The 24,973-nt window shown below is 44.5% G+C and overlaps 1 long non-coding RNA gene across 1 annotated transcript; it reads right to left on the bottom strand.

Annotated features, from left to right (window-relative positions):
- Positions 1-10,382: 10,382 nt before the first annotated feature.
- On the bottom strand, positions 10,383-17,531 carry LOC115835085. The gene is made up of 3 exons (XR_004030003.1): positions 17,461-17,531; positions 11,060-11,338; positions 10,383-10,694 (listed from the first exon to the last, which is right to left on the bottom strand). It is a non-coding gene; the product is annotated as an uncharacterized LOC115835085 (long non-coding RNA).
- Between the last annotated feature and the right edge of the window lie 7,442 nt (positions 17,532-24,973).

Genomic DNA, 24,973 nt, shown 5'->3' with positions numbered 1-24,973 from the left:
TTTTGGAAATCATGATTCTGCAAGAGATTATTTAGTGAGTGTGGCTGGACCAAAAGGAGGAAAGGCCCAAGGTCTGAGTCGAGGGCTCAGCAACACCTGGAGTTTGGGAAGACAAGACTGAAGCAGCAAGACAGTCTGAGAAGGAATGGCCAGAGAAATGGGAGGGGAGCCCAGCCAGGTGACATCCCTGAGACCCAGCAAGGGGCCCCACATGCTGATGAGCACCCAGGGGAAGGTGTTCTGAGGAGCGGCAGAGGGTGTGAGTCACCAGTGACCTTAGGATGGTAAGGACAAAGGCCCGATTGAGTGAGTTTGCTAGAGAGTAGGAGGAGAGAAGCAGAGACAGCAGGCATTGCCTCCTCTTTTCAGTAGTTCTGTAAAGGGAGAGGAAAAGTGGGGGCAGGAGCTGGAGAGGAAGTGGGGTCAGGAATAGGTCCTTAAGACCGAGAGAAATCACATCAGATGGGCATCACAGCCACATGGCAGAGATGCAACGGTGCACCTGCTTGCAACAAGGAAGGGCTCAGAGGATGTACATCTGGGTCAGGGTCTCATGTCTACAAGTGGGGAGCTGGGGTCTGAACCAGCACTGCGCTGCATTTTTGAAGAATCTTGCTACGACCAGGAAGCCATAGAGTTTTGTTGAAAGACAGCCTGACCTTCCGCCCTAAGTGACCCCTCTCTTCTAACTCTGTTGGAAGTTCTCCTTCTCTAGGAAGTCCCTCCTGACCAATGCAGCTTGGTGCCAGGCACTCACATATGGAAGCCCTGCAGAGCTGCCATGGGTACCAGCCCAATGATGGGTATGTGACTTGCATTGAAGTCATCTTCTCTGCAGCTGAGTCTTGATGCCTTGATGCGAAGCACCTGGAAGGCAGGGAATATGCTGGCTACTTTGCTGTTTTCTTTATATCTCCTGGAGCTCTCTACCCCTACACACACACAGACACACACATACACACACACACACACGAGATGTTTAAAGAGTTATTGGGCTATAAAACAGAAATCAGCATTCAGAACCTCTGCTTTTATGAGGAAAGGACTTGGGGGCAGTGGAGGAGGAGGCTGGACTTTAGATCCTTACTTGGGGTGGGCAGAGTAGGTTCCTGGTTATATCGGCTCTTCTTTTCGTCATCCAGTTCCTGCAACACAAAGCCTGGAGAGGCACGAGGAAGCCCTTTGCTGGCATATGCTTTACGTGTTTTCTAGTTCAAGAGCAGATGGGTCATTGATCTTGCCTTTTGTTTTATTCATTTTACTGTTCTTCTTTAAGTAATCACTTATAAGTTGTTTGCCCTGAAAGCAATTTCTTATGTGTTTATTTATCAAAATAACAATAACAATTTATCCAAGGTCAGAACAACATAAACCACAAACTGCAAACGAGGGCATATTCCCATTTCACAGGTGGCAAAACTGAGGACCGTGAAAGGCGACATGCTCTTGTTGGGTGGTGGACCCCAATGTCAAACAATAAACGATCTGAGACGGAAAGCTTGATGTATTCAAAAGCTCCAGGCCAGCCTATATTAAGCGAGGAAAGTTGAGATCCATAGAGATCTATTCCTGCTCTTTTTCCCCAAGTTCCAATTTCTTCTCCAGGGCTTCTAGTTCCCATTTGTAATTCTTCCTACATACCTGTGATTAACTTTTTTTCTCAATTGAATAGTTCAGCTGAAATGAGGAGGGACACCATGTGGCTTGATTTTAAAAGGCTCCATGTAGGTGTGCCCCTGTCTAGAAAGTACTTGTAATGTGGAATTAAGGACAAGACTCCAGCTTTAAGGCAACTGTTAAAGGAACAAGTAATGGAAAGTTGCCTTTCACATCTCACTCATTTTAGACACATTCTAGTTAACTCTGCCAGAAAAATAATTGGCTTAGATTGGGTTGATCCAATTGAAGATCTAAATAACCTTGCTTGAGTGGTATTTATATTTCAGCTTCTGGTTTTGGGTGAAGTTATTATGTGGCTTGAATGCTAATTGCATACTAAGTGAGGACAAAAATAATACCAAGGCCCATCAAATGATATCACTTGCTCTTAATCTCCTTTTAAATAAGCGTATGGAGAGTTTTTCAAAAGTTCATTTTGCACAGGTGGCTTCTCAAAAGTTCATTTTAAGTTGTTTGTTGGGAACTTGCATTATTTCCCTAAAGAAATAGTGTTCTGCTTAGTGGTAAACTCCACTGGTCAGAGTAATAACAATAGTCCAATTCACCCAAGCTCTAATGTAGCTGGGCAAAATATTTACAGAACCAGCCAGAGTCCTGGGTCCTGGGTGGCAGATGCTGTTTAGGTTAAGAAAAAGAAAGATGAGGAGGAAGAGGATGCCCTACTCCCACCCCTTTCCTGGGACACAGACCCCTCCGCATCAGTGTCCAGAGAGAGGTCAGGCTGAGAGTGGTGCCCAGGACAGGGCCTTAGCTGGACAGGCTGGTTGAGGCAGAAGCAGAATGGCCCTTAGCACCATGAAGATGGCTTGGCAGGTGCAGTTGACTCCCAGAGTTGCTGGGAGTTGAGAGGAGTAAACAGAATGACTGAGCAGAAGTCCCAGTAGGAAGACTGGTAGTAGAGGCCGGGCGCAGTGGCTCACGCCTGTAATCCCAGCACTTTGGGAGGCTGAGGCAGGCTGATCTCCTGAGGTCAAGAGTTCAAGACTAGCCTGACCAATATGGTGAAACCTGTTCTCTCCTAAAAAAAAAAAAAATACAAAAATTAGCTGGGCTGTGGTGTCGTGCACCTGTAATTCCAGCTACTCAGGAGGCTGAGGTGGAAGAATCGCTTGAACCTGGGAGGCAGCAGTTGCAGTGAGCTGAGATTGTGCCATTGCAGTCCAGCCTGGGCAACAGAGGGAGACCCTGCCTCAAAAAAAAAAAAAAAAAAAAAGACTGGTAGTAGAATTAGCATCTGAGAGTTGGCGTAGAAACCAGGGCAAATTCTGAAGCTGATTCTAGTAACTAAAAGAGAGTGAAAAACACATAGGGGGGCAGGAGGCAGCCACATAGAAAGTGGGTTTCAAACTGGGAGGGTCAGAGCAGGAGAGGATAGGGCTGAGGGAAGCGGTTGGGGTGCACAAGGGAGAGGGAACCCAGGCTGGAGTCTGTGGGTCAAGACACTTTAGTTACAACCGTTCCTTCCATGTGAAGTCTTTTCCTTTCCTATTCCTTAAGGCAACCACATTTTCAGCAGCATTTTGACATCACTGAGTTTGTCTCTGGCCTCTACACCCTCTCCCACTTCCTGGTGTCCATCCTCCCCTCCTCCGTGACCCTCATCTGAGCCACCCTTAGGCTTTTGCTGCAACTTGTCCCCCACGGCTGTCTGCGCTCCTGCTGGGACTCACTCCCCTGCTCTCTCTGCCCTGCTTGTCACACTCCAGGCAGTCCTGCAGATGAGCTGAACATTCTCGAGAAGGAAAGGACTGCTATTGTGTAGAAATGATCGGTCACCCTGGTTCTTCTTCCAGAAGGGTTTGCATTCTGAGAGGACACTTGTCAGCCAAGAGAAATCTATAACTGGTGAATCTGAAGTCATACAACATGAAAGCAGTGAAGTGGAGTGGGAGGGAGGGAGGAAAGAAGAGGGAGATTTTTAGGCACCAAGGTGAGCATTAGGCAGATTTATTCTGCCCAAGAATCTTCCCTGAGATGCACCCCTCAGAGTTGGGGCTGCTTGCCCAAGCTACAGGTTTTCTAAAAGCTCTAGATTTTCACTGCACTTCCCACTGCTGTAGTAGGAACTAGCATAGTGGGGACTGGGGGACAGGAAAAATGCTAGTAAGATCAGCTAAAATCTACTGAGTACTCCCTGGGTGCCAAGGAGTGCTCTAAGTATTTTAATGCACACTATCTTTTAAGCTTCACAGCAATCTTCTGAAGAAGATGCTGTCAGTCATCTTTCCTTGTATTACAGATGAGGAAATGGAGGCATGGAGAGGCTGGGTAACTAGAACCAAGCCCTGTTGCTAAATGTGGCAGAGCCAGGATTTGAAGCATGCCTAGCTGACCCAGCACCTCCACCTTTGACCTTGACTTTCTTCTGGCTATGAAGGCAGAGAAAGAAAGGGCAGCTTACGGGCACATAGTTTTGTAGACTGGTAGCTTTGCATCTGTGTCTTCCAGGTAAGGGGATCTGAGTTGAGCTAAGGAAGTGAGGATGAGGAAGAAGAAGAACTCGGTGAAGACAAAAGCCAGAAGGGATGCAGCTGGCAGAAGGGAGCAGGCTCAGGCGTTAAGCTAGCCAGAGGGGCAAAAAGGGCTGGTCAGGGAGTGGCTGAGAAGACATTTCTACAGGAGAAAGACCAAGGATTCTACATGGACAGAGCCTGGAAGAAGATGAAGTGGGGAAAGACTTTGCACGTGGATTGGATTAAGGTGATGACTTTATCTAAGAACAGGAATGAGGTAGCAGCCAAGGCATGGCAATGTGAGGGAAGGAGGGAGAATGGAGAGGTGGATGGGGTGACTGCCATACACTTCTCTAGAAAGGTGAGTTTTCTGCAAAGAGGAGAATCAGATGGTCATAGAAGCTGAGCAGGCAAAAGATTCTCTGGTTATGATTATCTGAGAAATCATTCTTAAAATATAATCTTGCCGTGGACCATGCACCATGAGCCTGGCTCTGTACGAGGTATTTTACGTGCACCATTCTAATTCTCTCAACCCTTCAAGTTAGATAGTGATGCTTCCATTTTACCAAAGGAGGAAATTAAGCCCAGAATGGTTAAGTGACCTGCCCCAGATCATACCATTAGCAAATTACAGGGTGGGAATGTAAAACCAAGATGAGCTTGCTGCATTTCTTAAGCGCTGGTTAAGCTGCTGTGACACAGACATCCAAAGACCAGTGAGTTAGATAAGACGGAAGCTTATTTCTCTTTCATGTAATAGATTGGAGATCAGAGGCCCATGAAAGTGGAGTGGCTCTGCTTCACAATGTCATGTCATTTCAGACATTTGACTTTCTTCTGTTGTATGGCTTTGTGACATCTTAAGGTATTGTCCTCATCTGAAAGGTGAAGCTGGGTCCTTAGAATACCGGTGTCCTTGTGGGAAAAACTCCAAGCAAATGGCCTTATTGTGAATAATATGAGCCTTAATGAGATTGCAGCTGCTCCCATTGGATTGTCTGAGCTTCGTCATCATCTCACATCTGGCTGCAAGGGTGACCAGAGAACCTGCAGAAAGGAGGCTGCGTGCCCCAGTGACACCAGGGCTCACATGGTAAAGGAAGAAGACTGTCAAAGCTCTTGATATTTTGGCCACATAGTATTGTCTCTAGTTTTGCAGATGAGATGCTGTGCTGGACAACACTGCATTTGGGCTTGGGCTTATGAGAGGACCGTGGGGAGGCAGAGCAATGATGTTGTTAGGATTAAATGACAACCAGGCTTCTGTTATTTCTGGAAGGTGTTTTTCCATGACTCAAAGAGTAGGAGGAGGGGAAAAGTTCCTTGCTGTTGAGATATTTGGCTCTTGGAGAAGGTTCAGAAGAGCTACCTTGGTAGTCAGAGGAAGGCTCACATTCTCTAAATATTAACATAACTCAGAATCAACATGGAAAAAATTTAAGTATGCAAAGTACAAGGAAGAAAATCAAAATTACCTGCTGTTTCTCCACCCAGGGAGGCCCCTGATTAGTGACTTTTCTCCTAAACAGTCAGGCATGTATAACTTTTATTTTTTTGCAACATTTGAATGATGTGAACATACAATTTTGTGTCTTGCTCTTTTTCCTGTCTGGGACCATAAGCAGCTGCCTGTGGCTATGGGGAGAAGAAAAGCTTACTTTCCTCTAATGCTCTGTGTGGCAGCTGTGCACTGACTACTGACTGTAGTATGAACAGATGAATAGGTGTACAGCACCGGGGGCTCCACCCAGGGCCCTGGGGTGGCCCCACACGGGAGGCCTGAGCAGGCAGAGGTGGGGTGGAGAGTGGTGGGCCGATGGGGGCTCTCCAAGGTCCTCCTGCTCCCCAGGGCCTCCCACACTGTGCAGCTCCGGCTCCTTGGAACTGTCACTTCCAACATGTTATTTTCCCATCTCTCCAGATCATGCTGCCTGTTTAAGCCAGCAAAGGAGATGTCTCCTGCGATGCCAGGGCTGGGAAGGGGCGGGACTGAAGATTGCCTGATCTGACTCTTACTCTCCAGCCAGTGGAGGCACAGCGGGTCTGCCGTGGGCTCAGGTGAAGTGTAATTGGCAGATGGTCTCTCCACATTCATGCTCTCCCCGCCTGGGACTAGGAATAAGAAAGGCCCACAGCCTGCCCCACCTCGGAGCTGAGGCAGCCTCCATCCCATCGGGTCACCCCTGGTTTCTGCCGTCTCCTCCTGCCACCCATGCAGTCAAGAGGTGCAGAGGCCCCAGGCGTGGCGAGTGTGTCTTCATTCTCAGGTGGACAGGTGGCACTTTTCTTTCTCTCCAGAGCCTCAGAACGTCTCACAGAGGCATGGCATCAACTCTGTCTTAAAACTTCCTGGACAAGGGGATCAGCCTCTCTTCTAGGTGGAAGCCAGGTTGTCCTCACAGGTGAAAGGCCTTGTCCTTCGGCTGCTGATGAGCAGAGCCTGGGGCGTGTCTGTCCTCCCCTCCCAGCCCGATGAGCCCACGCAGAAGCAAAGGGTGAAAGGAAGCTTGCTCCCCAGCTTTAGGCTTAGCGATGTGCTCAGCCTCCTCTTTGGTCTTTGTGTACCTTTGGCATAGATTTTGGAACTTCCTGAGAAGGCACGAGTGAGCTGTGGGGGAAGGAACGACGTCTCCTTCAGGAATTGTTGCCAGCACTTGGGTCATGAAGCCCTTCTCTGTGTCTCCTCTGACTGGAATACTCATCACGTCCTCTTAGCTGATAACAATAGCTGACGTGAATAAGTATAGTGCTTCCTATATATGTGTATGTGTGTATGTATATTACTTTAAAAAATGATTTGTTGTATATTTCATAAATGAAGTAAAAATTCATAATAATCCTGAAATCAAGGTCAGTTGGATACATCAAATGAAGTTATTTAATTTATTTACACGGTTTGACATATATGTAAATTAATAGAGCTAAAGAAAAGAATGGAAGGCATGGACCCCTTCAATTACTGTAGGAATCGTTCAGCATCATGCCAAAATATTGAACCAAAAGCTTTCAGTCCTAAAGTTTGTTATATGAGCTAGAACGTTATCATGATGATCATTTTGAGGCTTGCACAAGGAGAACACAGGTGTGCTGTGGTTGCGTTATCAACAGGAAAAAAATCACTTTGTGTGTGTGTGTGTGTGTGTGTGAGATAGAGTCTCACTGTCGCTCAGGCTGGAGTGCAGTGTTGTGATCTCGGCTCACTGCAAACTCTGCCTTCCAGCTTTAAATGTTTCTCATGCCTCAGCCTCCCTAGTAGCTGGGATTACAGGCGTGCACCACCATGCTGGCTGATTTCTTTTTGTATTTTCGGTAGAGACAGGGTTTCACCATGTTGGTCAGGCTGATCTTGAAATCCTGACCTCAATACATCCGCCTGCCTCCATCTCCCAAAGTGCTGGGATTACAGGCATGAGCCATGGCATCCGGCTCCAAGTTGTTTAATCATTTTTAGCTCAGGGGCAGACAAATATTTACTTTCCTACTCAAAATGCATGATAAGGTAAATTGAGTTCATAAACATTAGTGACGGGGTAATAAAGAGTTTACCAGATGTACAACTCAGACCATAGAGGGGTCTTCCATATGTAGTGCAAGTGCCAAGAAAGGCAAGTGGGGAAAGTTTACTATATCATAATACATTAAACTATTATATATGTATATGCTTGCTATGTATATTATGTATGTAGTAAGTAATATAGTGCTCGCTATATGATTACTATACTCTTATATGTCTGCATACTATATATATGCTTACTATATATTACCTATCTGTGGTAGGCACTATGGTAGTTATGTAGTAAGCCCTATAATAATGTGTACATGTATGATAAAGACTATATATATATATATATGACACTATTCTAAGCACTTTGCAGCTATTCATTTATTCAGTTATCAATCTTCACAACAAACTATGAGTGGGTTCCATTATGATTCCATTTTAAGATGAGGAAACGGAGGCCCTGTGCCAGTTAGTTGTATTTGCTCCCACAGATCCATTTGCCCCCCCGCCTCTGGCATGCTCTCCACCCCAGGAGCCAGGTCTAGCTGGACCACACAGACAAGCTTCTGTGTTCTGCGCTTTTGGTTGGGTTTAGCCAGTGAGGAGCCTCATCAGGAGAATGGAGGGAGAGAAGGGAGAGTGAGGACATGCACCTGTTACCCTGGTTTCCTCCCTACAAGATGACGATGACTGTCTGGGTTCCCCCACCTGAGGACACGGCTGCTTTCAGAACAAGGCTCTGCAGCCTCTCTCTCCCCTTGTTCCTTCTGGCCCAGTGCTGGGGACAGCTCTAACACTGCTGGCCCTGTGTCCCTGCACTGGCTCCTGTGTTTTCCCCATGCTCCACCCACATCTTTGAAATAATCATTTATAAATATCCCCTCCAACGACCCTAATTTGGTGTTCCATCTGTTTCCTACTGAAACTCTGGCTGATACGGCCCCTGTGGGATTTAACCCATTTGCAGAGGATCATCCAGCCGGGAAGGGACAGAGCTGGGGTCTGAACCCAGGCAGCCTGTCTTGGTGTCTGTGCTTCTAACCACCGCCTAAACCTCTCCATGGAAAGAGCACTGGTCAGGAACCCAGGGTGCTGGTTTGTGCTCTTCTGCCAACTGGCCATGCAGCTTTGAGCAAATAATGAGATCTCAGCTTCTGTTTCTCAGGCATACAATGAAGTGGTTGCAGTTCCTTTTTGTTCTAACACATGGCTTCCTAAATTCCCTCTGTAAGTCAGTCTCTTGCAGCCCTGCATTTCCTAGGGCCTTTCTTTGCTATTAGTTGTCACTGTGGAAGCACAAGTTACATTTAACTCCCCAAAACAACTGAGGACACATTTTGCAGGGGCAGTGTTGCACTAAATGAAGCTGTGCTCCGTTGTGAAGGTGTTCCGCCTCGGGAAACCGCTCCTTTCTCTTTCTAGTTCAAATGTGCGTCCCAATTTGCTTGTCTTGTTTATTTATGTTCCTTCCCTCTAAACTCCATTTAATTAAATAACCAAAAAAAAAAAAAAAGCTCTATTCACTGTGAGTTGCCATCTTCATTCAGAAAAATGCTGAGCACACCAAAAGCCAGCAAAGTTCTTGGTTTTGCAACTCAGTGAAGCCTACTTTCTTTTTCATAAGAACCAAATGACTGCATGCTTGCCAACCACGGAAATTAGGATTTGGTTTTGGTTGGAAAAAATGATCATTGACCTGAATCAAATGTCAGTTTTACTCTAGGTGCAAGAATTTTGTGATTGAAGAATACTGTTCAGGGGTAGGTTCTGCCCATCAGTTTCCCAGGGAGCTGGGCACACTGGGTTTGAGCAAATAGAGTGAGGGAGGCTTGAATGGGACTAAAGGGGACACAGTGTTGGGACACACCACATGGGAGACAGGGAACACAGCTTGGAGGGATCTTGTGGATGCAGCCACCACAAAGGAGGATAACTCACAAGTAATCCTGCTGCCGCCACCCCCAGCCTAACACCAAGGCAGGGGAAGGCTGAGAGACACAAGGTTGATAGCATGTATATAATGTGAAAAATGTTGGAGGGTCTTAGTGGACCACAAGTTCACAGAGTTGGTGATCCTTCAAGACAAAGAGGTCAAGGGTCCAAAAACTTAAAGTTTTCATCCAAAGTTATAAGGCTTGGGCAAAGCCAAGACTCAAACTCAGATTTTCTTACTGTAAAGTCCATGCTTATTCCTTTACACTGTAGGTTCCCAGACCTGGAGAATCGAAAATATGTGTAGACTCTCAGGCCCCATTCCTGACCTCTTGAATCAGAAAATTTACAAGGGTAGCTTAGGAATCAATATTTTTGCTTTGGAACGCATCAAAAGGATACAATGCTGGGATTAGCACCTAAATAATCAGGGAATAGGCGGAGTATATGGGACCCCAGTAGAAACTAGAGTGGCCAGTAGTTGAAAACGGCCAAAACTGAGTGATGAGCAAATCGGGTTAATTTTACTATTTTCTCTACTTAATAGGCATTGCGGGAGGGACTCAGTAAAGTGTCTCTAAAAGGGACATAAGTATTATCTTTTTCCCAAACAGTCAGAAGAGCTGTCGTCATCACGCATCATGAAATGTGGGAAGCAAAGGGCTGGAAGAATCTCGAAAAGTCGAATCTCCCCACTGCATGCTGGCATCATCGCCATAACCACTCTCATCAAGAGGATCATCTGTTTGGGGCAGGATTTGCTCTTTTCCTGGGCTTACTAACTAACCAGCAGAGGGAAACACACAAGAAAGTTTGGCACATTGGATGTTTTCTCAGGCTCAGCACAACCAGCTCCACCTGCTCAACATCACACGAAGAGAGTCAACACTGCAGCACCTGATACAGGCAGGGGTCAGCCACCCTGGTGTTGGCAAGCAGCCCACCCAGGAGACAGAACTCCAGGTCTGCTTGACGGTTCACATCATGTGCAGGGCCAGCGGGTGGCAGTGGTAGCAGAGCACACAAACACGCTGGCTTTGGGGAGGTGCAGACCTAGCACCAAGTCTGATTTGGTCATTGCTGTGGGCAGGTTGTCAAATCTCTGGGAGCCTCCGTTTTCTTATCTGTAAAATGAAAATAATAATACAGTTGAGCATCCCTACTCTAGAAATCCAAAGTCGAAAATGCTCCAAAATCCAAAACTTTTTGAGCATCAGCATGACACCACCAGTGGAAAATTCCAACCTGGCTTCATGTGACAGGTTACAGTCACAACTTTTTTTCATGCACTAAAGTATTTAAAATATTACATAAAATCACGTTTGGGCTATGTGCTGCATATAAGGTGTATATGAAACATAAATGAATTTCATGTTTGGACTTCAGTCCCATCCCCAAGATATCTCATTATATATATGCAAATATTCCAAAATCTGAAAAAATCCAAAACACTTGTAGACCAAAGCATGTCGGATAAGGGATATTCCACCTGTAATACTGCTGGTGTCTTGGCTTGGGGGGATTTCTGGAGGTGGTGAACGGGAAGCATTTAGCAGAGGGTCTCATGCGTGAGGAATGGGAGTTATTCTTCTTATGGAATCTGCTCTCTGGCTCTCTGGCCTCCCTGGAGCAGAGGCTGCCCAGTCTCTGTCTGCAGCCCCATCTTACACTTCAGTGTACTCCAGCTTCAGTGTGCTCCAGCGGACTCTGGGACCCAGAGCTGCATCTCTTTGCCTGACGCCTTTCTCTGTAGCCACAGAAGGTCATTCTGCCCTCAGGCAAGGCAGTCCAGGAGGAGAATTAATGACAGAAGCAATCTTTGAATCCTGCACAGAAACACTGAAGCCTCTCCCACCCACAAGGTGTGCATTTTCTGCTGGCTCCCAGCTCCCTGTGGCATTAGGCTCCTATTACCCACAGCCATGGCTGCTGTGATAACACGCCCTGTACCGGCCGCATCCCCTTTCCGGTCTCATTTCACTACTCCCCTAATGATGTTTTCCTTCGCCTCCCAAAGAAGCAACGTGTGCTTGAGTCCTTTCCCAGGGATTGCTTGTGGGGGTAACTCGAACTAAGGCACTGCCCACTATCCGCCACGTTCTCCCAATTTCTTCAGCATCTCAGGATCCTCACTCAAGCTGACTTCAGATATCATGTCTCCCTCCTCCTGCCCTTTTGGTGGTGGCTGCTGTGTGCCATGGCCAGATATCCAGTGGAGGCCCCTCATCACAGCTGTGGCAGATGTGAGCTGTGTGCCCCTGCCTAAGGTGCAGCCTGCATGGGGTTCCTCCCCACGGTCTAAAGCCTCTGAGGTGCTCCTTGCATTCCTGCAGGTAGGCTGAGTTTCTTGAAGAAATGGGGAATGTGCTTCTTTCCCCCAGCTCTGTCATCTGGATCCTAAAGCAGCCCACTTGGACCCAGCCCAGACCAACCCTACAGTCTCCTGTGGTGCCAGCTGGCTCAATAACCTATCTTTATTTGCCCCATCCACCTTCCAAATAAATCACTGTGCTCAAATCTTTGCCTTGGGATCTGCTTTGGGGGCCCCGCAAACTAAGACAGCTGGTGTTTGAAGCAGTCTGGGTAGCAGAGTTTTGTGGGATTCTGCTCTTGGATACTTTGCTGCTCAGAGGGCAACAAGGCCCCAATTTTTGGTGGTAAGTGAGTAGTGATGACCCCTTGGCATGCATCGTAACTGTTAAGAATGTCTTCACTTTGTGAATAGGCTACTGTAGCTCCACCCAGTAAGCAGCCGGCATGCTAGGGTGGACGTGGGTCTTTGGTACACTGCTCTCTGATGCTGCGGCTAGGAATTCCTACCACATTTCTGCCCTGCTAGTGGCTCCCAGTTAGGCTCTGGGGCAGGGGGCAATGGGAAGCTGGAGGAAAACTGGAGGCTAGACGAGAAAGAAGGGACATGCTCCTTCTCGCCTCCTCCCTTCCTCTGGTGTCAGGCTCATCCCAGCAATGATGCATCACTTTTGCACTCACAACACTTGGCTCCAATAGCAACAATTGGTTCCAGTTAATGGCTTTGCCCAAACCAGCTTCATGGCACCCCTCAGGGATACAAGCACCAGTTAGTTGGTGCCCTCTACTTAGACAAAACTCTTTCCTGTGTGCCCCCCTATACTGGGATGAGAGCTGCTTCCTGCCATTACCATTTCTGTGATACCTCAGTGAGGGTGGCCAGCAGTCCTGGTCTGCCTGAGACTAAAGTTTTTCCCAGAGCACAGTGCTTTAAGTGCTAAAACTAGAACAGTCCTGGGCAAACTGGGATGGTTGTTCACCCTATCTCAGTGTGCCCATTTAGACCTGTCTGGTTCCTCAATTCTCGGTATTAAATTCTCTCTGTAAAAATAACTAATGTGGTTTAAAACTCCTGGCTGGGCTGGAGCCTGGTTGGTACAGGAAGAAGTGCAAGTGCTAGAGGATGCACCAGCTTGTGCAATAATATCACTAGCATTTGAGAGCTATGGTGGTGACAGCACATACATGTGTGGTGGAGATGATTGTTAGGTGCATCAATGCCCTGAAGGGAGAAAACAGCCCAGCCTGAGTCAGCTAACAATCAAAGCAAGCACAGAATTAGAAGCCAGAAAACCTCTATGACAGCATGTAACACCTAGAGCCAGTCCTAATGCACTGCCAAGATAGTGCCTTACAGCTTGCAAACGATAATGACCTCCTGTTAATGCCAGAACTGCCTTGGCAGCAAAAAGGGTAGAATGTCTAGCAAGGTAGGCATACAAAAATAGATTTATTATGTAAGACCAGAGAATCTACCAATTAACCAGGCTCTGTAACTGGATGGCACAACTTGCTGAAAATTAAGCTTATGATCTGATAAAAGAATAGCAAAGTCTGAATTTATGCCTCCAGCAAATGTTCTGTGTCAAAGTCAAGGGGCTGATAAGGAGGAAGAGACCTGAGGACCTGAAATGAGGACTTTCAGGTAGATGTGCTTGAGAACCTTCAATCCTCAGATTCCCTGGAACTCTCTCGGCTTGCAGAAGTGGCCCACTTCCCTTGCAGAGAGAAAAAGACTTCCCTTATCCCAAGACCATACAAAGCCCTCACTTGAGGCAGAGGCTTTCTGCGATGATGAGTGCCCTTCTCAAGATTTCCTCTACCAGCCCTCACAGCTTCTAGACCAGGGGTCAGCAGATTTATTTTGTAAAGAGACAGCAAAAAATTTAGGCTTTGTGGTTTGTACAGTGTTTGTCATAATGATTCAACTCTTCCACTGTATCACAAAGGCAGCATAGACAATATGTAAATGAATGGGTATTCCAATAGAACTTTATTTACAAAAACACACAATATTTGACACATGGGCCATAGTTTGCCAATCCCTGTTTAGGCCAATAATTGGTACATACCTTGGAATGTTAGATGAGAGAAGTACTGTCATTGTTTCAGAAAGGGATGTAGCATCTAGCTAATGTGTACCAACATGACCCAGGAAGACATGTTTGGGGCTGAATTTTGAGAATGCTGGACTGAAGGAGAGTTTATGGATATGTGGGCTGTCTCCTGTGGCTCAGGATGTAGTGTCCTGGCAAGAACACCTAAAGCCAGTCCTGATGCACTGCCAAGATAGTGCCTTACAGCTTGGAAACAATAATGACCTCTTGTTAATGCCAGAACTGCCTTTGCAGCAGAAAGGGTAGAATGTCTAGCGAGGTAGGCATACAAAAATAGATTTACTATGTAAGCCCAGAGAATCTGCCAATTAACCAGCTCTGGGAGAGCCCAGAGGGTTTGCTCTCCATTAGCAATATAAGGAAAATGTCAGTTAGGTGGCCGTCAACATTGTTGAGAAACTTCCGGTGATTGACCTTTCTAGGCTGCTATGGGTCTGGGCTTCCTCTTAGTGTCATTGGGTATGATGGGATTCAAGAAGGGCACAGCACAGTTGGCAGCACTTACCCATCAAAGGCAAAGTAGACAAATGATTGTAACAGCAGCAAAGTTAGAAGGACAATCTGGGCTCTTATCTGCAGGAATCAGGGAGTAGTAACTAATAGACTGTGGTGTTCCTAGCAGTGAGACTGGAACATATTGTTTGAACCATGTAACTAAAGATCAAAAGCTGATGAGCAGAAGGCTGATGTCAGCTGCTGCAGTGAAAAATCTTGATCCTTTGCCCAGTTTCCAGACCTGAGCCACTTATCAGACCCAGAGCCTGTATTGAAAGGGAGGCTGGGTACCCCTGAGAAATGACCTTGTATTGCCACATTAAGCATACACAGTAGTGATACCCCCTATCTATTACCAAAAAGATCTATGGGCATTTCTCCTGAGGACTCAGATCTTTGAAGAGCTGTGGACACAAGATCGGAGCTAAAGCTGATACCATGAGACCAGTGCCATCATAACACCCTCTGTTGATGTGACGAAAGTCCTGGCTTCAAATCTGTCTCATAGTGAGGCCAATGGATCTATGCCCTAGCTGCTGTTCATTTTCCTGGTCTCTGAGTTCATAGTCGAAACAGACATACTTAACAGTGGGACAATCTGTTATAAAATAAGAGCCATGATGCTACGAAATGCCTAGTGGAAGTTCTCAAAAATTCCTCACCCCAGCCAAGATAGAAAATCAGAAATACTGCCTCTTTCTGGATTAGAACGCCACCCTCCAAGACTCAAGGAAGGCAGACATTATGCTGGTCCCCATCATATCCCTAAATAATTTACTAGTCCCACCACACAAAAATGAGATGGCACATTGTAGAAGAAGATGGACTACTGACAAATCAACCAACTGGTAGCCACAGTTACGAGTGCTGGAATAGATCAACACAACACCTATCACCAAGTATAATAATCTGCCAGAAGCACTCTCTCTCTCTCTCTCTCTCTCTCCTTAAGACAAGAGTCTTGCTCTGTAGCTCAGGCTGGAGAGTGCACTAGCATGATCTTGGCTCACTGCAACCTCCGCCTCCTGGGTTCAAGCAATTCTCATGCCTCAGCCACCAGAGTAGCTGGGATTACAGGCACGTGCCACCATGCCTGGCTAATTTTTGCATTTTAGAGATGAGGTTTCAACACATTGGCCAGATTGGTCTCGAACTCCTGACCTCAGATGATCTGCCCACCTTGGCCTCCCAAAGTGCTGGGATTACAGGCATGAGCCACCACACCCGGCCATGGCGGACGCATTTTCTTAAATTTCTATTAGGAGAGAGGATCAGAAGCAACTTGCCTTTACTAGGAATAGAAAACAACATACATTCACAGCATTGGCCTAGAGCTCTGAATTTCCTATTGTTTGTCAAAATACAATTCAAAGGACTTTGGTTGTCTAGATACTCTGCAGAACATTCTGTTAGTCCACCATATTGAGGACATCATGGTAAGCAAACCCAGTTAACAGGAAATGGTAACTATTCTGAATACCCTGGTAGGATTTATATGCAACAGAGGATAGGAGATACACTCTAAAATCTCCAGGGACCTGCTACTTTGGCAAAGTTTTTAGAGGTCCAATGATTAGGGGCATTTCAGGATAGCCCCTCCAAGCTGTAAGACAAAGGCATAACACTTTTTAGAACACTTCAGATTTTGAAGATAGCATATATCACACTTAGAAATATTATTCCAACTCATTTGCTGGCTTCCAGTTTTGAATGGGACCCAGAGAATCTAAAAGCTTTCCTTCCTCAGTGAATTGACACCTTTATCATCATGTAATGTTACTTTTGATCCCTGGTATTAATTCTTTGTTCCAGAGTCTACCTTGTCTGATACTAACAAAGTTACTCCAACATTCTTTTGATTGGTGATTTCATAATATATCATTTTCCATGTTTTTACTTTTAAATTTTTTCTTTACATTAAAAGTATATTTCTTGTAAACAGCATACAGTTTTTTTAAAAAATTCAATATGACAATCTCTGCCTTTTAATTTGGATGTTTAGACCATTTACATGTGATATATGTATTGATATGGTTTGTATCAGTACAAATATTTATAATGGTAGATTTAAATCTACCATTTTGCTGGTTGTTTTCTATTAGACTCACATGTTTCTCGTTGCCTTTTTCTTCTTTTTTTACCTGCTTTTCAGATTGAGCATTCTATGTTTTCATTTTAGCTCTATACTCAGTTTATTAGTTATACTATTCTTTTTATTTTTAGTTGCTTTAGAGTTTACTGTGTACATATTTGATTTATCACAGTCTAACTTCAAATATTATGCCATTTCATTCAAAGTGCAAGAACTTTACAGAGTATACTCCCATGTGTTTTATTATTGTTGTCATAAACCCTAGAGTAGAGTACATTGTGAGCATTTTTGCTTTAGGCCAGTGATAGGCACACTGATTTGTGATTGTGCCAATTCCAGCCTGCCACTGGTTATTGTAAATAAAGTTTTATTGGAATATAGTCAGTTGTTTGCATGGCTGCCTTCAGGCTACAATGGCAGAGTTGGATGGTTGCAGTAGAGACCGTGGGCCCACAAAGCCTAAGATATCTACTATGTGGTCCTCTATAGAAAGAAAGGTTATCAGTCCCTGCGAATAGTCAAGTATTTTTTAAGGCAATTAATAATAGGCAAAAATGACCTTTATATTCACCATTTCTGAAGTTCATTTCTTTGTATAGATCTAAGTTTCTGACTGGCATCATACTCCTTCTGTCTGAAAAACTTCCTTTAATATTTCTTACAGATGAGGGCTGCTAACAATGAGTTTTCTCAGCATTTATTTGCCTGAAAAAAGTCTTTATTTCACCTCCATTTAAAAATGTATATTTGTTAGGTGTGGAAATCTCTACTAACAGGAAATGTCTATCAGGACTTTAAAAGCCTTCCATTGCCTTCTGGCTTCCGCTGTTTCTGGCCTCTTCCAACCAACTGGCATTTTAGCTGACTTTGCCTTACCTGCTTGTAAGGTGTCTGTGCTGGTCTCCCCTGCTCTGACACTGATGAGCCTGCCCTCATGCTTCCTGTCTTTGGAGGGGCTTGTCCTTCTTTGGAATTCTAGTCACTTAGTTGCCCTCTGATGTCAGCCCTCTGATGAGTTCAAGGAACATTATCATTTTGTATTTCATTTGTCATATTCTTATTGTTAGGGTAGAGGTGATATACTTTCTAACTGTCTACATAGAAGTGGAAATCTATCTAAGATTTTTAACAAAATGATTTAAGGCAGTCTTAAAGAGCTTGGTCCCAATACAAACTGAGTTATTTAACTCATTCAAACATTTAAAGTAAGATTTATAAATTCAATATATTTTATTTCCTTGTTTAGGTACTTCAATTGCCTGATGGCTAAACCAAACTTTTCCAGATTTCTCAGGTAATTTTCATAAATTTAATGGATTACAATTATAAACAGAATGAATCCAGGTCTTTCTAAATGTTCCCATACTGTTTATAAACTTAAATAATTTCAAATTAAAAATCATGAGTTTAAATCACTTAATTTTAATATGAACCACAAAGTTGGTCTATTACTTGCATAGCCCCAAATCTCTTCAGTACTTCAAGAACATAGATACCAAAAATGAATAAAATACTTATGTCAAGAATTGTAGAGCCTGAGATTTCACTCTGCTTTCCAACTAACAACTTTCATCGAAGCTCGCAAAAGACATGAGATCCTGGATCAGAGACAAAGAACTTTGTTACGTCAATAGCAGTAGACAGAGTATCAGCATTTACACCAGTTCCCCAAGTCCCAGTTCTCATAGGGTGATGTGAAGAGCCCAGACACATCTTTACATGCAATGGGTTACAGGAGAGGAACCCCGAGCTTAGAGATCTGGAATCTTTTATAATAGGCAGTAAGTCCACTTGACCTTTGCATTGGAGGGAGACGTTATCTTTATCATATCAGAGAGCAAACCAACCTGCGCTTTGTTCTTGAAGGGCACCATCTCTGTCCTCCAAGGCTGTTCAGAAAAACACCCTCTGTTCACAAGACATGCAGAAATATGAGAGACCCATGGAAAATTGTATCTCAACAACTTAACCACGAAATAATGTTACTATGCGTTGATTCCTCTGAAGTATTCTAAATTCAAATCTGGTGTTTGAAAGGTGTTCTCCTACTAAGGAAACAGTTGTCATTTCAAACAACTTTTGGATTATCTTCTCACACAACTTTTGTGGTTGTCTGTCCCAGCTGAGGAGTTTTTAAGACCAGTGGATTTCTGGCTGGAATGTTGTCTTGCTTCTTGTTGGTAACCTTGCCTGTCAGGCTGATCCAGTTTTATAGTCACTCTGCTAACATTCTCCAAACGGGATGTTCTCCCTGGCTGTGTCACCTACTCTTAATGTTATACAGGATCTCATTTCACTGATCTCCAACTTGGCTGCCACACTGTTTGAATGGGTTCAGCACAGCTATTTACTTCTTTGTTCTGTTTCAAGTTCTTTTCACATCATCCCTATCTTTTAGACCACAAACCTCGGAGTTATGGGTAACTTTACAGTCTCAATTGTTAAGAATATTTGATTCGATTCTTTCATGGGATAAAAGAGGGTATCTTCTCACTTAATTCTCTCTTTCAGTTCTAGAAAGTGCTAAGAGTACCAACTTGGCTGAGGGAAAGAGGAAATTCTTCCTGCGAAGGTCTCTGTCTCAGAGACATAACCGTTATGGCAGCAGCCCAGGTGCTGTGGCTGGGAGTTGGGTGCTTCTGTCCACTCCAGAAGAACTATGGACCCCTGGAAGGTGCTTCTCCTCAACCTGCTGTGCACATCAGCGGCAGCCCCATCCCTACCCCAGGAGGACCACCTGCCATGGAGGCTGAGTCCAGCCAGGAGTCCACCAGCACCTGGATGTTTACCTTTACAGCACCAAGACAGCTCCTAGGGAGAGGCGAGCTCTGACTACACCCAGATCCATTCCCCAAGTTCCTCTTTCTTCCCTCCAGCAGATCGTTAATCTCCCAAGACACACGCTGCACGCTAATTGTGCTCATAATGGAAAATGAGTCAGAGAGAAGGGTCACCACTGTGGTGACATGGAGCTACCTTTTTATAGGTACATGGTTTTAATGGGAATGTGAGAAGGAATGACTGCCCTAAGGCAGCCTCTGGTTTGACTAGCTTGAAACAACCGAAGTTTCTCCCCATTTCAAATTCTAAATTAATTCTAGCCTAAGCTTAGCATCTTAGCCTTCATTATCCATTCAGTTTGAAGGCCATTAACGACCACAGAGCATCCGGCTCCACCAGACAGCGGCACATCTGTACTCTCAACTCACGGAGGAAAACTTGAGCTGCTATCTCATTTCCCTCAGTTAATAGCAAAATAAAGACTACCCTGGGGGAAAGAGCCCTGTCAATGGCAAGATGGGCTCACATCCGGGCTGGCAGGGTTTCGCTTTTCTCACAGAGCTGCAGGAGGAAGGGGCGCCCTCACTGGGAGCTTTATCAGGGACTCCAGCTGAGCCTGAGCTCCAGGGCAATGTGGAGCAGTCCTGAGAAGTTGTCTCAGTTTCACAATTACTTCGTTGCCAGAATGCACAGAAAACTGGGGTGCTCTTATTTCTGCTTTATGAGACTCCTTGTTGTGAAAAGGGTCTGGGATTCTAGGGATTGGAAAGCAGGTATTGTTGATGGGAACCAGGAGATTTGAGCTGTAGTCCTGTCCCCGCTGCTCACTGACTTCATCCTTGGATGAGTCACTCAATCTATTAGTTTACTAATGCCTGAGAGGATGTAATTCTTCCTGCCTTGCCTATATCTCAGGGTTGTTGCTGGAGTCTAACTAAATAATAGGTTAGTAAATAAGAATGCACTCTGTGAAGTATTGTCTTCCTTATTCTAAGCTGGAGTCCAGAGAGTTGATTCTGTTTTTAGGACAGGACAGAGCTGGCTTGCTCAGGGGTTGAGAACAAAGCTACCGGGTTCTTGGTCTGAAACTACATTCAAGAGCTAGAAAGACTGGTCATGGCATTCCACCTATGGAACCTATGTTGTCTTAGAAGTGGAAGAAAAGGGGAGTCTTCCCTGCCTAGCTGTGAGAGCATAGGTAAGCCACCTAAGTAAGCGAGTTTACCAAGGAAGAGAGTGCAGTGAGAAAGAGAAGATAGCAGGCTTGGGAGCAGGAAAGAAGAGAGATGGAAGCAAAGGACTGAAAGATAAGGGGAATCCAAGACTACATGGGGTTGGCTCTGTCCTCAAGCTGTATCTGGAATCCCAATGCTTCTCACCTCTGCTGCCGCCTTGCTTAGCCATTCGTCTGCAGAGGCTCCTGAGGGCTGTCCTGGCTCTCATCCCCAACATGTCCTACCATTTGTTTTTGGCACAGAAGTCAGAGCAAGCAGCATTTAGACAGCCTAGCTCCTCACAGAGCCCTCAGTAGCTCCTTAGTCTACTCAGGGTAAAAGCCAAAGTCTTGACAGAAGCCTGTGAGGCCATCCTCTCAGGACTTACCTTTCGCCAATCTTTCCCCCATCATCCACCCAGTCTTATGAGCTTCCAGGTTGACGCAGGCTGTTCTAGGCTGTTCCAGTTTGCTGCAGACCATTCCAGGCTGCTTCAGGCTAGTCTAGGCTGTTCCAGGTTGTTCTAGACTGTTCTAGGCTTTTCTAGGCTGTACCAGGCTGCTGCAGGCTGTTCTAGGTTGTTCTAGGCTGCTCCAGGCTCTTCTAGGCTGTTCCAGGTTGTTCTAGGCTGTTCCATGCTGTTTTTATGCTGCTCCTTAGTCAGCGCCTTAGCAAACCAACTTTGCTTTTCCCCCCAAACTTCTGGTGTTTCCCCAGGAATCATTCACATCTTTACTCTGATGTCATTTTTATAATGAGGCTTCTCATGAAGACCACCTGCAAACTCCCCAGCTCTCTACCTACCTATCATTTCCTCTTACTTGTCTTTCTCATAGCACTTAACACCTTCTACAATGCCATATCTTTTATTCATTTATTACATTTATTGTTTATTTTCTGTCAGATTCCTACTCTCCTCACCCCTCCCAGCCCTTCACTCCCCCACCCTCACCCCTAGAATGGAAATTTTGTGAGGATCGTGGTTCTTTTCTGCCTGTTTCTTTTCACTGATGTATCCCAGGGACCCAGAACACTGCCGGGCACATGTTAAGTATTTAATAAGTATTTGTGGAGAGTGAATAATTTTGTGGAAGGTAAGAGTGGAGACTGTCTCAAGAAAGAGATGGAATTTCACAGTGTCCACACTTCCAAATGCTTCAGAGAGATCAAGGTGAGAGCTGAGATTAGATGTCAGTGTGCACCTTAAAGATAGCAGTATTAGTAGTATATTTGGACTGATTGTGGGGATGATGAGATAAATAAATGGTATGCAAGTGCAGGCAAGATAAATGTTGACAACTCATCTAGGAAATGCAAGAGTGAAGGACTGTGAGTAATTTGAATGCTAACGTCTCCAAGGAGGGAGATGATACTTATCCAGCGTTGATCTAGCAATGATTTAGGGAGCACTGTCTTACAGGCCACAGCCCAGGGATGTCACCTAAGGCTTTTCTAGGTTAGCAAGGAACACAGGCTTGAAACTGTTCATCACAGCACAGATCCTTGAGGCCAGCGGGTGGATCCCTGGGGCTGTCTGTGGAAGAGATTTTCAAAAAAGTATTGTGGGAAGAGGCAAGTAAGTAGCAGGTCTGTCCTGGGGGAAGGAGGAAGCCTCTGGAGAAGGGGGCGGCTGAGCTGGGCCTTGAGGATGAGCAGAACTTGCTTTCTTGACCCCAGCATGGGCAGGGCAGGACATAGCACACTGAGCCTGTGGACAGGACCTGGGGGATGAGAGCTGTTGAGTCTAACTGACTGCAGTCCCTGAGTTTGCCCTTTCACTGATGGCTTTAGGCTGAGAGTGGGCTGGGCTCCCTAAGATGGTGTGGATAAGTGACCTGAGGAGGGCTGGGCTCCAGCCAGCATCACTGAAGAGGAGTCACCGTGAAAGTAAATGGTTTTCATAACCTGGCCAGATCTCTCAATGAGAAAGGGCCCTGGGTAGGACCGAGGTAGAGGTGTCTCTCCATGGGAGGGGACCCTGCTGTGGGACCACATCTGTTTTGATTTGACTCTCAGGCCATGGATTTATTTGACAGATGTGGCCTTTCAGTGGGTTCAGCATTTTACTCCCGTGGCAGTCACTGATTTAGAGAGGCTCAGTTGACTCTCTGTGTTTGTTTGGCTTTGAGGAATGGAAACGTGGTTCTTTTTTAACATCTTTCCCTTCAGCAGGTGGTCTGGGGGTGGAGGCAGGAATGGCCGCAGCCTCACAAATAGCTGCTGGTCTTTTCCCATCTTTGTCCCTCTTTCTCGTTACTCCACTGACAGCCACAGTCCCCTGAGGAGGAGTGAGAACATTAGAACAATTGAGTTTCTCTGCTCCAGGCCTGTCGGCATCCAATAACCCAACAACTCGACAACTCCGCCGGGCTCTACTTCAGCCGCTGCAAAAGGAGCTGCTGGCAGCAAGGACTACGGGGGCAGAGCTATTCAAGTGAAAGATTTAAATCAGCTGGCACATACTACTTTCTCCTTTCAGCAAGCAAATTCTGTGTGTGTGTGTGTGTGCACATGTGCCCATACACTCGTTATAATTTGACTTCTGATCCTCCTATTTTAAATAAGATTCAGGAATTATTTGATACGTGACATTAATAAATGATCACAGAAATCACACCCACATTCCCATTGCACTTTACAATTTTTAAAATACTTTTTTAGCTGTGACTTCATAATGGCCCCGTAAAAGAAGCAAAGCCAGCATTATAATAACCCAATTTTAGAGATAAGCAAACTGAGATTCCTGGATGCAATTTGTCACTATAATATGACTTATAAAAACCCAACATATACTATTCTAAAGCTATTTTCATGTCATCTAAGTCATGCAGTTTGAGGAAAGAGTTCATCTTTGCCTATCCAAGTTGAGGTGCTTCATCTTCAAAATCAGAAAGTCCCTTACTATAGAAACTGTCATTGATTTTCAACTGTTCTGAAATAGAAGCTGAGGTCAAACTGCATGCCCAGATTAATCAAGTAAAGAATATTAGTAGCTAACATTTATTTTGAGCTTTTACCATATGCTAGATACCAGTTAATTAACATGCTGATTTGATCCTCATAGCAACACTGTTATATATGTTTTACTAATGAAAGAAAGCTACAAAAAATTTAAGTAATTTGCCCAAGGACACACAGAATCCATATTTAAACCCAAGGAGTTTGAGTTCAGAGTCCAGGAGAGCTCAGTAGTTGGGTTGATCAGACAAACAATAATTCAGAATAGTGGGACTAAGGATAATCTATCCTGTACTTAGGGGCCAGGCATGGTGGCTATCATCTGTAATCTGAGGCTGAGGCTTGAGGATGACTTGCAGCCAGGGGTTTGCCATCAGCTTAGGCAAAGACAGCGAGACTCTATTTCAGCAAAAAATTTAAAAAATTAGCCAGGCATGGTGGCATGTGCCTGTAGTCTCAGCTACTTAGGTGGCTGAGGCAGGTGGATTGCTTGAGCCCAAGAGTTCAAGACTGCAGTAAGCTATGATTGTGCCACTGCACTCCAGGCTGGGTGACAGTGCAAGACCCTCTCTTTAAAAAAAAAAATCTATTCTACTCAGAACTAATAAAAGGTTTGATTCCCACAAAGTTAAAACAATTTTAAATCTGGATATACCAAATAGCTTCAAAGTGTACAAAGTAAAATTTGACTGAAGTAACCACAAGACAATAGGCAAATTCACAATTATAATGGACGACTTTAATTCAGCCCTCTCCGTGATTGGTAGAAAAAAAAATTAGTAAAGAGATAGAAGTGGCCAAAACAAGGAATACACTTAACCAAATTAATATGTGTATATATGTACATACATAAAGCAGTCTACTCAATAACAACTGTGTATAACAATATTCTTCCAAATACAGAAATTTACCATGTGCTAGATTTTTCATACTTTAAGTGTGAACAAATTTTAAAGGACTGAAATAATACAGGGTATGTTCTTTGATGACCAGCTAATTAAGCTATAAATAAATAACAGAAAAGATAAATAGAAAATTCTCATTAGTTTGGAAATAAATAAATATACTTCTAAATATTCTATGGGTCAAAGAAGAAATCACAATGGGAATATGTGAATTGGATGACATTACATATAGAAGCTTATAAAATGTACTTAAACTATGCATGGAAGGAAACAGTAGCTATAAATGCATATATTATAAAAGATAATGTTGAAAATTAATAAGCTATATCACCAGAAGTTATAAACAGCAAATTAAATCCAAGGAAATTAGAAAAATTGAATATTTAGATGAGAAAAAAATTAAAAATACAAAAAATATGTATAAAATACAGAAAGTCACCAAAGCCAAGAGTTGGTTCTTTGAAAAGTCTAATAAAATTGAACAAGTTAAAAAAAAAACAAATAACCAATATCACAAATAAAAAGGCAACA

The sequence above is a fragment of the Nomascus leucogenys genome, chromosome 5 (genome assembly GCF_006542625.1).
Source record: "Nomascus leucogenys isolate Asia chromosome 5, Asia_NLE_v1, whole genome shotgun sequence".
Taxonomy (NCBI): domain Eukaryota; kingdom Metazoa; phylum Chordata; class Mammalia; order Primates; family Hylobatidae; genus Nomascus; species Nomascus leucogenys.
Note: the sequence above shows the minus strand (reverse complement) of the source record. Positions and strands in the feature narration are given on the sequence as shown.